This window comes from Acanthaster planci, linkage group LG10 (assembly GCF_054643075.1).
Source record: "Acanthaster planci isolate LZ-2023a linkage group LG10, COTS_SCS, whole genome shotgun sequence".
NCBI lineage: Eukaryota > Metazoa > Echinodermata > Asteroidea > Valvatida > Acanthasteridae > Acanthaster > Acanthaster planci.
The window spans coordinates 13,613,011-13,624,849 of NC_141786.1; the positions used below are offsets into that span (position 1 = coordinate 13,613,011).

At 42.7% G+C, this 11,839-nt stretch overlaps 1 long non-coding RNA gene across 1 annotated transcript; it reads right to left on the reverse strand.

Moving 5' to 3' along the window:
- Positions 1-6,939: 6,939 nt before the first annotated feature.
- LOC147797838 (uncharacterized) lies at positions 6,940-8,272 on the reverse strand. Its single transcript, XR_015426596.1, has 2 exons — positions 7,889-8,272; positions 6,940-7,760 (listed from the first exon to the last, which is right to left on the reverse strand). It is a non-coding gene; the product is annotated as an uncharacterized LOC147797838 (long non-coding RNA).
- Positions 8,273-11,839: the final 3,567 nt, after the last annotated feature.

The window sequence follows — 11,839 nt, forward strand, 5'->3', positions numbered from 1 at the left end:
GGGAGTGACGACCGTGGTGAGTCATGCAGCACCCGCATGTCTGAGGAAGCCGGCGTCAGGGTTATAACGGCGGCGCCTACCATTACAAAGGAACGGTGGAGGGAAGCTCAACTGCAAGACCCTTCCATAAAATGGGTACTCCATGAGAAGGAGAAAGCCGTGGCAAGGCCAGATCAAGAGGATCTTTCAGCATGTTCGCCTACAGCCAAGGTCTATTGGTTAACCTGGGAGCAGTTGGAGATCAGAGAGGGGTACCTAAACAGGCGCTGGGAGTCCGACGATGGACGACAGGTGAAGTGGAAGCCGATAGTTCCCGTGGCACTTCGCCAGGAGATAATCACGGAACTACACAGTGGAAAGACAAGTGGGCACCTAGGCCAGAGGAAGACATTGGAGAGAATTCGTCAGAGGTTTTACTGGGCTGGTATGGCAGCAGAGGTGAGATCTGCAGTCCGACGATGCAGTGTGTGTGCTAGTAAAAAGTCTCCAGCGAGGAAAAGTAGAGCCCCACTGCAGCAACGTCTGGTTGGCGCGCCGATGGAGCGCATTGCTGTTGACATGGTTGGTCCTCTTCCAAAGAACGATAGGGGGAATAAGTATATCCTCGTAGTTGGCGACTACTTTAGTAAGTGGATGGAGGCTTATCCCATCGCAAACGAGAAGACAACTACGGTGGCGGAAACACTGGTCAGCGAGTTCCTGTGTAGGTTCGGAGTTCCTGCCGAGTTACATTCGGATCAGGGCAGGAACTTTGAGTCGCAAGTATTCTCGGAGATGTGTACCTTACTTGGGATAGAAAAGACACGCACCACGCCGTATAATCCCAAGTCCGACGGCCTAATTGAACGCTTCCACAGGACTCTGTTGACCATGATCTCAACCATGATTGAGCCCCACAGGCGTCAGAAAGACTAGGATACGAAATTGCTGTTTGCAACCTTCGCCTACCGAGCTACACCGCAAGAATCGACCGGGGAAACGCCCAATATGCTCATGTTGGGGAGGGAGGTGTACCTACCCATCGACTTGGCTGCTGGAACGGCAACGACAGACAACAGGAACCCGGAGGCCGTGCAGACGGACTATGCACTCAATCTCAGGGAGGACATTCAGGCGGCTCATAATCGGGCGAGAGAGTGCTTGAGGAAAAGCGCTAGGCGACAGAAGAAAACGTATGACCGTCATAATAGGATTTGCGAAGGAGGCTTTGTCTGGTTATACAATCCCGCAAAAACAAAGGGCCTGTCGCCTAAGCTTCAGTGTAAGTGGTGTGGACCCTACATGGGGGTTAGAAAGCTATCAGATGTAACCTACAGGATACAGAAGACGCCGAGGGGAAAACTGAAAGTCGTTCACTACGACCGTCTCAAACCCTACCTAGGTGACCCGATAGAACCCTGGGGTCCTGAACGAAGGAAGGCCGGGAGGAGTCCCACACCTGGGAGTCCTGTGGTTGACCCGGCGGGTGCCAGCGGCAGTCTTGTGGAAGACAGCCAACCCGTTCAAAGGGAGGAGTCAATTCTCCAGTAACCTGCAGCGACGCATTTCCCAGACGAGGAACTACAGAATCCAGACAACGTAGAGGAGACATGCGAGCCCGACGAAGAGTCCACAGAGCTACAGAGGCAGACAACGCCACCACCAAGGCAAAACCCGCCTAGGCAACGTAGGGTGCCACAGCGGTACCTGTAGTGAGAGTGTAGTTAAGAGAAACCTTCACCTCTGTAGGCTTTGGAGTGCGCCTAGAAAAACCGTAACGAAGGTATCAGGGTTTAAATTGTCTCTCTTTTTTTGGATCTTCTGTTTGCTAACACAGAGAGAAACCTGACCGGCGAAAATGGGAGGGAGTGAAGAGATGGTGGAGTGTCCGAGATGCCACGCGATGATGCACAAGAGAAGCCTTGATCGACATCTAACCGTGGAGCATGGCCCAAGGCTTTTCTACTGTTGTCTTAGATGCTCACATAAAAACAACCGTCGAGATAACCTGAGGACCCACTACAAGGATTGCCACCCAGACAGGATCTCCGAAGTGGATCACATCAAAGGCGAGACTTATGAAGAACGGGAGAAGAGGAGAACCACTTCAGACAGGTCAACTTCGAGGGGTGACGGAGAATCTAACAGAAGCTGTCCTAGGAAGGAGACTAGGGATGGCAAGACAAGTAAGCAGGGCAAGGACACTAAGAGGAAGCGTAGCCTGGATGGGGAAAGGCAGCGTAAAGACAAGAAGTCGAGGAGTGACGGGTCAGCACCCTCTTGCACTGTCTCCCGACCGCCAGATGACCTTCCAGTGGGCCTGTCTCCCCCTAGAAGGCGTTTGCCAAGCCCGAAAAAGTCTGCAATGGCTGGGAATACTGGTACCAAGAGCCTAGAGAAGGGAGTCGTAGCCCCTATGAAGGCAAAAGATATACCTGCTAAGGAGCTGGATGGATCTGCGGAGTCTGCAGCTGATGTGCCTGAAGCCGCGAGGGAGGTGGAGTTTCCGGTTCTGGGCAGCAGGGTGAAGAGGATCTCATGGAACTGGCAGAAATAGCTTTATCTCCTACACCAATGCTGTGGGATCAAGATAATGAGCCTGCTGAGGAGCGGCCAGTGGCCCGATCTGGGGGAAAACCACGTGGGATGATTGAGATGTTCCACAGGCAGCCCACTGAGGGAGATGTGCCCCGTGAAGATACATGTAGTGGCAAGCTGCGACACTGGCCTCAACCCATGCTACCTGAAAAACTTCTACCTGGACAGGTGCTCCACGTGAATGAAACCAGGGAGACCTACCTGTACAAGGAGGAGGGACGTACGATCTGTGGCGAGGTGAAGAGGGAGTTTGACATCATCTACTTGAAGACACTACCTCCTAAAAAGGACGTCAAATCCGCTGCACCGCAGAACGCCAGTTGTCTCCGTCGTCTTACTCGTTGCAGGGATACCGGGGCGGAGGAAATCGGAGAGCATATGGATCAAGAGGATCTGGAGAGGGTAATGATCGGCAATGTCACCAAAGTCCATGAGACATCTTCGAGGAGCGTGTTCTAGGAGGGCCGAAAGCTCACCAAGGACAAGATAACACGGGTTTTCGATGTGAATTTCCGAGCAGGATTGAGGGAGTAAAACCTAAAGAAGTGGTGTTGCCTTTAAGAAACCTTTTTTACGAAAGCTGTTTATCCAAGTTTGGGCATCATGTTTTAGAGCCAGATTGTTTGGACTAGGCCCTTAACCTAGAAGAATTAAGTGTTTTTTGGTTTTGTTATAAGACTTAAAGTTTTTAATGTATAAGTTTCCCCTTGTTCTAACTTAGAAGTGTATAATTTACCTGTGATTCCTTGAGGCACTATTATTTCAACGACTGACTATGGAAACCTGTTTAGGAGTAAGAATGGATTTTGCTACTTTCATTTTTCAGATTTACGGTCAAAGGGACTGACCGATCTTGGGGCGTGGCTATGTAGCGAAATAGTGGGGTGGTTAGAGCGCCCTCTTTAATTATTTGCAGTTAAGCATTTATATCCCATAATCTTAACCCGCGCATGGGTATATAAGGAGTGCGCGCGAGCTACTCGCGGTCTTTCCTGTCTTTCTGTTGTTCGGTCATATTTGTGCGTGACGAGTTCGTACTGCTGCTTGGTTTGGCTGTCAGAGCAGAACGCTGTGCTGGAGAGTGATTACTGGGCACTAGGTTAGTGCGACTTCATTCAGTTATTGTAATTAGTCCTGATAAGAACTCACATCTCTTTTATGGTCATCTTTTATGTAATTCAGCAGTAAACAGTGCAAGTCAAGACGTAGGTGGTGTAAACAATTTGCAAATCAACAAGCCGCCTAATTTGGAGTTGCCTGTTTAGGAGTCTCCTGTTTAAGAGAGTGCCAATATTAAAATAATCAACCAATCAAATCTGAAGCCAACCAGAGTCATTATTGAGTTCGTCCAGGAAATCCCCCAGTACCAGTAACCCACGGTACCGGCCCCCTTTCTGCCAGCCCCCAAGATCAGACCCGTGGGTGGAACTTGTTAGGCTTCGGCGCCTGGCGGTAGACTGCCTCCAAACGGACCTGCCCCCCTGGTCGCCTCTACAGCCGCTCGTCGGGTCGACCAAAGGCACGCCCGAGGCTCCGTCGCTGGAGACCGCTACAGTATCAAATTTAATCCACCTTTCATTTCACGAGCGTTTCCAATTAGGCTTCAGATTCAGATACAGATTCAGATTCGGATTCAGAACCTCCAAATCCGCTAAACGCTTGAAATGACGATTTATTTGAAATGATTCCATCCTTTCTAACTTTCAACATGGCGGTCGAGACCGTGTATCTAACGCTGGCGCCGCAAGAAAGCGAACCGTTGGTTCCGCAATACACGTCTTTTGGATAAATTAATGACTGAGCCTCGCATCTTTTATTTATAAATTTCTCGATATTTGACGCGTCGATGGGCCTCTTCCCATGGTCAAATAACGAGGCGTATGAATCTATTTTAACGTACATGCGATGTTTATCGGTGTAAGGCGGTTTAACGACGTATTCTATCCTATTTAAATCGTCAATATCGCCACTGGCTTTGTAAGAGTTTATCGTGCATGATGGCATGATACTCTTGGTACTCGTAAGCCGCCAAATTTTATATCGTCGGGTATACGCATCATTCGCCTTTGTAATTGATAACAAATTTAACGGCCTACGATATTATCCCGCGTGCCATATTTATACCCTGAATTTATGCCATAACTGGTCGTGTTCTGCATCATAATGAGCAGGCGTTTTTCTACGCCTTAGTGCGTGTAGTAAATGGGTGAGCAGCATTGACTTGCGTGTGTGCCTTCTTCAATCACGGGATTTAAAATGGTTAATTTACTTGCGTCAAAAGGACCGAATGTGACATTGGGATCGCTATTGCCAGCATTGAGACGCTCGTGGTCGTCTGAAAAGTTGTAAATTTAGGTTGATATGGTTCTGATTTTTTTCAACTTTGCCAGAAATTTTTCTCATTTTTCATTGGCCCTTAATCGGCCGCGTCTATTAACTCGGGTGGAATTTTTACTTTGGTTTAATCTTCGACGTCGACGTTGTATTCAATGATTAATCAAATTTCATTAAATCAAAATCGAGTTTAGACGCCGGATTAGGCGGTAGTTCGTCGTCTCTTTTGTGCCTAAGTTTTTTATGCTTACCGTTTATAAGCACCACGTGCTATATATCTCCCAACTCGATACAATTTACGCAAGAGGTACAATAGGTGCAACCGAAACATTCGATACAACTGATGCACTCGTAACAGTCTTCGCAACTGTCCAAGGCATCTGAATTTTGACAGTCGTTTGCATTAAAACAGGCTACGCAATTTATACAAGTGCCACATCGTCACAAGTAGAGCATTTATTGCATTTCGTTCAGTCCTTACATTTATGGCAGTCGTGACATTCTTTGCAATCGGTGCATTTGAATAAACAGAATTTAAACAGTGCAAGTAACCGTAGAAATCTACCAAGTCAACCGAGTTTGTCATGTCTTGGCAAAAATAACAATTTATCATGTCTTTTTATATTTGGGCCATCATGTCTTTTTATATTTGTCTGGTTTCTATTTAGTTTTCATTTTTAAACGGCACGGAAATCTTTAGGAATAATTTCACCCGGCTTGTAAATTTGTTTGCCGTCTTTGGTCGTTCTCACTAAACAGACTCGGTGCTTTTGGTTTTGAACGACTAGCTTTGCCTGCTCAATTAAATCGCGTTTCGTTTCGTAGCCGTTGACGATTAACCATACTGCGTGAACAGTGACTAACTTGGTGCATTCAAATTTAGTGGCTAATGTTAGAACTATTTCATTTTTAGAGAAATGTTGAGAAATTTATCTTATTTTTTTTCTGGAGCGTTCGGAGTAGAACTATTTTTCCGGTGGTGGAAAGTCCCCAGGGGAATTCACCTTTTGTGTTCGGGGCACCACGAGTTCTGGTTTGGAAGTCACTTTTTGGGGGGTTACGAGGTCACGGGGTTTGGGAAAAGTCCCTTCTGCGCTGGGGCGGGGGTAAGTCCCTCCTGCTCTTTAACTCTCCTTCCTCTACTACTGGAAATGTTGAACCCGGCAAACGAAACGTGGAAAGGGTAGAACGTTTGCCTCAGGTCGTTAAATCGCTCGACGAAGAAAAAATGCGGTTAATTGACATGGTGTCCGCAGCAGCCGTCAAATTAGACCAGGTAAAACAAGCACCGGCTGCACCGTTATGAATTCCAAAATAGAATTACCTGCAGATGCTGTCGTGCGGTATTTGTATTACCCCGGTGAACAAGAAGGGGGTACCGTCAAAAGGGCAACCGATCCGACATGGGGCGTAGACGTTTATCAAATCGAGAAGCGCACGTACGGCTTAAAGGCAAAGAGGTAAAAACAGGTCCGACTTTATACTATTTGTTAGACGGCACCAAACGAAGTTTTGTCAGAGAAGAGCTTCAAGTGGTACCCGACGACACAAAACTACCGCCTTCTTCTGATATTCGGTAATGCCCGTGAGCTTAAGTGTATATGCCGTTTGGCAACGGATACCGTTTTGTGTCCAAGGGCGATAGGCTTAGCTTGTTTTGCGTGACGGTGAATAGTTGATGTTTGTTTGATCTAAACAACTGTTGATTAAAACACTCTTGCTTTTGATTTACCAGGCAATTTTTGTATTTTGCGTGCGATAATTCTTTTTGGGTTATTACTTTTGTCACCTTTTTGCCTTTTTCAAATGTTGGTCTTGCGTTAAAGTCGAATACATTTTAGGTTGTATGCAAATGGCTTCTGAAATAAGTCGGCTGCCAAATTCATCTTTCATTTTCCGATGACATTTTCGTTGTTAGAGCCATAAATAGGATGATCTGTTGGATAATTTGCCAAATCAAATTCGTTTTTCATTTTGATGGATATATGCGTACAAATCATTAGCTTCAATTTGCATCAACAGCAAATCTGTGTCTGTATAAATCAAGTTTGATTTATTTCCAAAATCGCGTTTCATTAAATTGTAATAGAAATTGTCACACCAGGGGTCCGACTTTCCCCTCAGTGGACCAAAAAAATAACTAACCAGTATGGTAGTAGGTACACAAGCTTTTGGAGGTCAAACAATCATACTTCAAAATCGATCAACCGTTTTTTTTTTTCATAAGACAAGGAACATTTATTCTACCAACCCCCCCTACCAAAAAAAACACTTGTACCCAAAACCAGTTTCTAATCGAATTAGTAAAACGTGTAAATACCTAATTATATCCCCCCTACGGCCATTTCGTGAAAATAAATAAACAAATCTTTACCACTAATTAGTTAATTATTCAAGCCCCACCAGGCCACCTTCATAACAGTCAACAGTTTGCATGGGTGGAAGAATGCCCACGCCCGTGTACCATGCAGTTCTCTGCAATATGTCTGCCAGCTCCTTGGAGTAAAGCTGTCTCCAGGTGGGTGCACGGATGAACATCAGCGCCTGGGCTGATCTTCCAGGAAGGTCGAAGGATGGTTCTCCCTGCTGGCCTGATGGTCGGCCTTAAACCTCTCTGTACGGTTTCACCTCGAGCTGGGTGGGGTGGCTAGTTCACTAAGAACTGTGGAGCGATACTGGTGCTCGTTTATTCATAAAGATGTTTGTTCACTCAGAACAAATATAATGATCCCTTCGGAATGACGGTTGTTCACTCAGAACAAATGGTTTCCTCAGAATGAAGGTGGTTCACTCCGAACAAATGGTTCACTCAGAACCAGCAAGGTTTTAAGTTCCCCTCAGGGAAAACCCTTTGAAAAAGAATCCAAATAACCTTCAATAATTTTTGGCCATTTAAACACATCTTTTAAATGAGCTTACAATTACCTTATACAAAATAAGCATAAACATAAATAGAAACCAAGTAAAATTAACTTACAGTTTGATTTCCAAACTGGCTTTTCTTCAGGGCCACGCCCTATGTACAGTACATGCAGGACATGTACCTCACCACACAGGTGGACTACCCTTCCATACACCACTAAGGCTGCATTGGTAGTGCCTGACAGCACACACACAGGGGAGTGCCTTGGACTAAAGTTACTCAAGCATGATTAATTTGCATAACATTCCTTGCCACTATGTATTCTCTGACAAATTTAGTTTTGAATAGCCCTCTACACTCTGCAGTGGGTGTGTGGGAACAAACTCAAATCTGAAAGTAACTCATAGCCCAATAATTTTTCTTTCTACCAATATTTATATAACCACGGTTTTCACACATTTCCCAAGTTGTGATGTTAATGTAATATAAACATGATTTATAAACTTCTCACATTGTGACAGAAATCATATATTTGAATTTTAGATAAATCTAAAATACAAACGCCACAATAAATGTGCTTGTTCAAAAAAGTTTTATCTTTGAACATTTCAACAAACGATAATCACAATCTCGAAATGCCGTCACTGTTTTAAAATTCGATAACAAGGCTAATTTGGTAAATTTCTTTATATCGTTTTCTGGAAGCAAATGACCATCGATAGAGCTCCTAGTATCTTCTGTCGACTTACAAAATACCGACTTGTTCACTAATTTGAAAAAGTCTTTTTCAAAATAAGACTTGGCTCTTTTGCGTAACTCAGTATTTATGTCTATGTAGCTTTTTATCCAAGGTGCCAGCACAAAAGACAAGACTCGATGCACTTGTTTCAATTCTAAATCCAACTGCAAATACAATTGTAAATTACGATAATGCAATTAATACTTCTCTTTTGTTTTTAAAGTTTTTTAACCGAGGCCAATTTTTCGTCGTTTAGATCTATGAATTGTTTTTGATAAAGTGATAACCATTCACTTGGAATCTTAATGTTTTCAAGTGCCAAAGGAAAATCGTTGTGTACGTCATGAAGACCTTGTGGATAATCTAAAGTGACTTAAAATATGTAACCGTTTGTACCGTTAGGGTTTAGATCTATTATGTAATCAGAAGTAAATTTCTCCAGATTTTTTACCCATTTACATTTACCTACAGGCAAACATTGACTCATGGCCCATCCATACAGATTGTGTTGATCTAAATCCACAATGTAACTTGACGGCTTACTTTGGTCGTAATCAGACAAATATTTGTTATTTGCTTTTGCGTAACTTTTTGCCCAAACTGACGAAATTCCTCCTCATTTGGTGCGTTGAACAAAAACAAATGTTTATCGACGTCTGTTAGCAGTTCTAGTTCGATTTGGCTATATGTCAAGAAGGCATGCCAAGCGAGGCTAGGCGCTGTATGATAATTGGCGGGATCAAGCCCGTAAATTTTGTAACTAACTTTGCGAAAGTTTTCAGATACGCAGGCTAATAATACCGCATCTGTTTTAACGTACAGGTCGTGGTAATCTCCAAGGGTTTTACATCCAAATACTTGATGAATTTCTTAAGCTCTTGCATAATCTTTTTCCAAATTGCATTCCTGTTTTAATGAACTGTAAAATACTTCTTTAGGAGGCAAGCACGTTTCTTTAAATATTCCAATAGAGTCCATATATTAATAGGGATAAACACCTTTTTGTAAAAACATCTCTATATTTTTTCGGAAATTACCTTTGGAGTAATTTAAACGCGTCTTTAGAGCAAACTTTTACCAAAGCGTCTAACGAAGTTGCCAAGAAATTGAATGAATCTAAAAACTGAGTTCGCCTACAAAAAAAAGAAATCTATTTCTCTGAATTTTTTGGAATGCAAAATAATTTCTCGTTTGTTGCGGTAAAAATATTTTGCATAATCAAATGCGGGTCGTAATTTCCAAATTGTAAAAAACATTGGATTTTGTGTTTTGTGCGGCCCCATCTGCAATTGTAACAACAGTATTTGCCCGTTATGTGACAGTGATCCCTGACTTTTCTAAACGCGTTAATTGGCTTTCAGCATACCATACAAATAACTTCTTTATAACTTTTGTTGTTCCAACCGGTTTTTTGATTAAAAATTTCGACTTGTCCGTTGCTGCCTTTGGCTCAGTTGGTATAGGGCAATGGCACTGGCCTGAATTTGTCGGCGAAATTGGATTTTCGCAAATCCAACGCGTGTTGTTTGTTTTGAGTTGCTTGGATAATTCCAAGTCCCATAGAATTATTAAATTTTCTTTGTATATTTTGTTAATTTTTTGTTGTCTGACAGTAAACAATTTAAAAAAGAAATGGCGGCATGTTTTCCTGTATAAGTTTGTTGTTTTACACAAACGCCATCGCTGCGAATAATGAAATAAGAATATCCAGACGCAATGGGTCGATGTGTTCGAACAGTGTTTCCTTCTTCGGGAGGCATGGGTTCTAAAATGGACTCAAAATCTGTGTATATGACAAATGGCGCTAATTTTTTATTCTACTGGCAAAATATCTTTTGTGATTGGTACGTCTGCTCCGAGACAATCTTCTTTGTGTTTGGCTAATCCTGGACTGCTTGTGAAATAATTTTGACATCTGCGGCATTGGTAAATTTGACCGTTGTGGTTGATAATAATATGCGAAATAAGTCTAGACATGTTTTAATCCAGCTGTAATGTTGCGTATACCCACTGTCAAACATAAGAGGTCAACGTGTGTGTCTGTTGAAATATTTTTTGATCTATGTAAAGTTGGAAATGTACCTTTCTATCTATCGTAACCGTACAAGTTAATTGACAAGTCGTTTTGTTTCTCGATTTTTGGAATTTGATTCGGTGGTGTAGGAAAGTCAATTCCGGTATATTCTGAGTCGTTTGGATTGTATATTGTTGGTCTTTCCTGTAAATCGGATCTTTTTCGATTTTTCGTTTGAATTTATGAAAGTTCACTACCGCGCATATCGCCCATCGTATGCATTCGTCGTCGTTATTATTTATGTTTATGACTGCTTTCTTATTTTCAGTGAATTCAGGCAAATGAATGTACGTACCAACTAGTGGTTTGTATTTTATCACATTGACACAAAACGCAATAATTTCGTCTAGAACCCATCCTGATCCACTGTGAACAAATTTATCAATTTTTTCCCAGTTTCCGTAGTTGCCTTGAAATCGTTTGACATCGCGAACGTCTAATTTGCTAAATAACTTTGGTTGAATAAAAGGTCTAATCGATACAATTAAACCTATTTTCAATATTTGACCTTTTTTTCCTGTAGGGATTGGTTTCAAACTGTTTTCAAATACCAATCGTTGTACTGCTTTGCGTAGTTTCTCACCGATTGTATTAATTCCGTGCATGCATATGATGTTAAAGGACGTCTCGATTGAGGCAAGCTAATACTGTGATTAACAACATATTTCAACAATAACGGTTTTCCCCACGAATTATAGTCCATGAAGTTATGCCTATATGGCAACTTTTGATTTTATGGCATTCTTAATGAAGTCAATATTTTATATACACTGGACTAAAATTCATATCATTTTTATTGTCGTCTTTTGTTTGTCTCACCAAGCAAATGTGAAGTTTTTGCCGTTTTATGTCCAATTTCGCTAGCTCGATCGAATCTCCTTCAAATTGGATGTTGTTTGCTGTTGACCACGCGGCGTGGGTCGCGACTAATTTTGCGCATTCAAATTGTGTGGCAAAGGTCAGGTTTATTTTGCGTGGGGGCATTTTGGCAGAAATTTTTTTTCAGAATTTTTGTGGTGGGAGTTTTTGGGCATCTTTAGAGTCAAATTTTGGGCTTTATTTGGGTTTTCACAAGGGTCTGGTAGGTACCCAAGGGTTTTGACGAATTTTTGGATTACGATTTTTTTAGATTTTTCCTCACAAAAACCACTGTGGTGCCCATGTCGATTCTTGTATAACACACGTCTTTAATTGGCTGTCTTTTTATAAATTTTTCCTCCTCGCCCTGAAATGCCTTGGGAGGACGACGGGG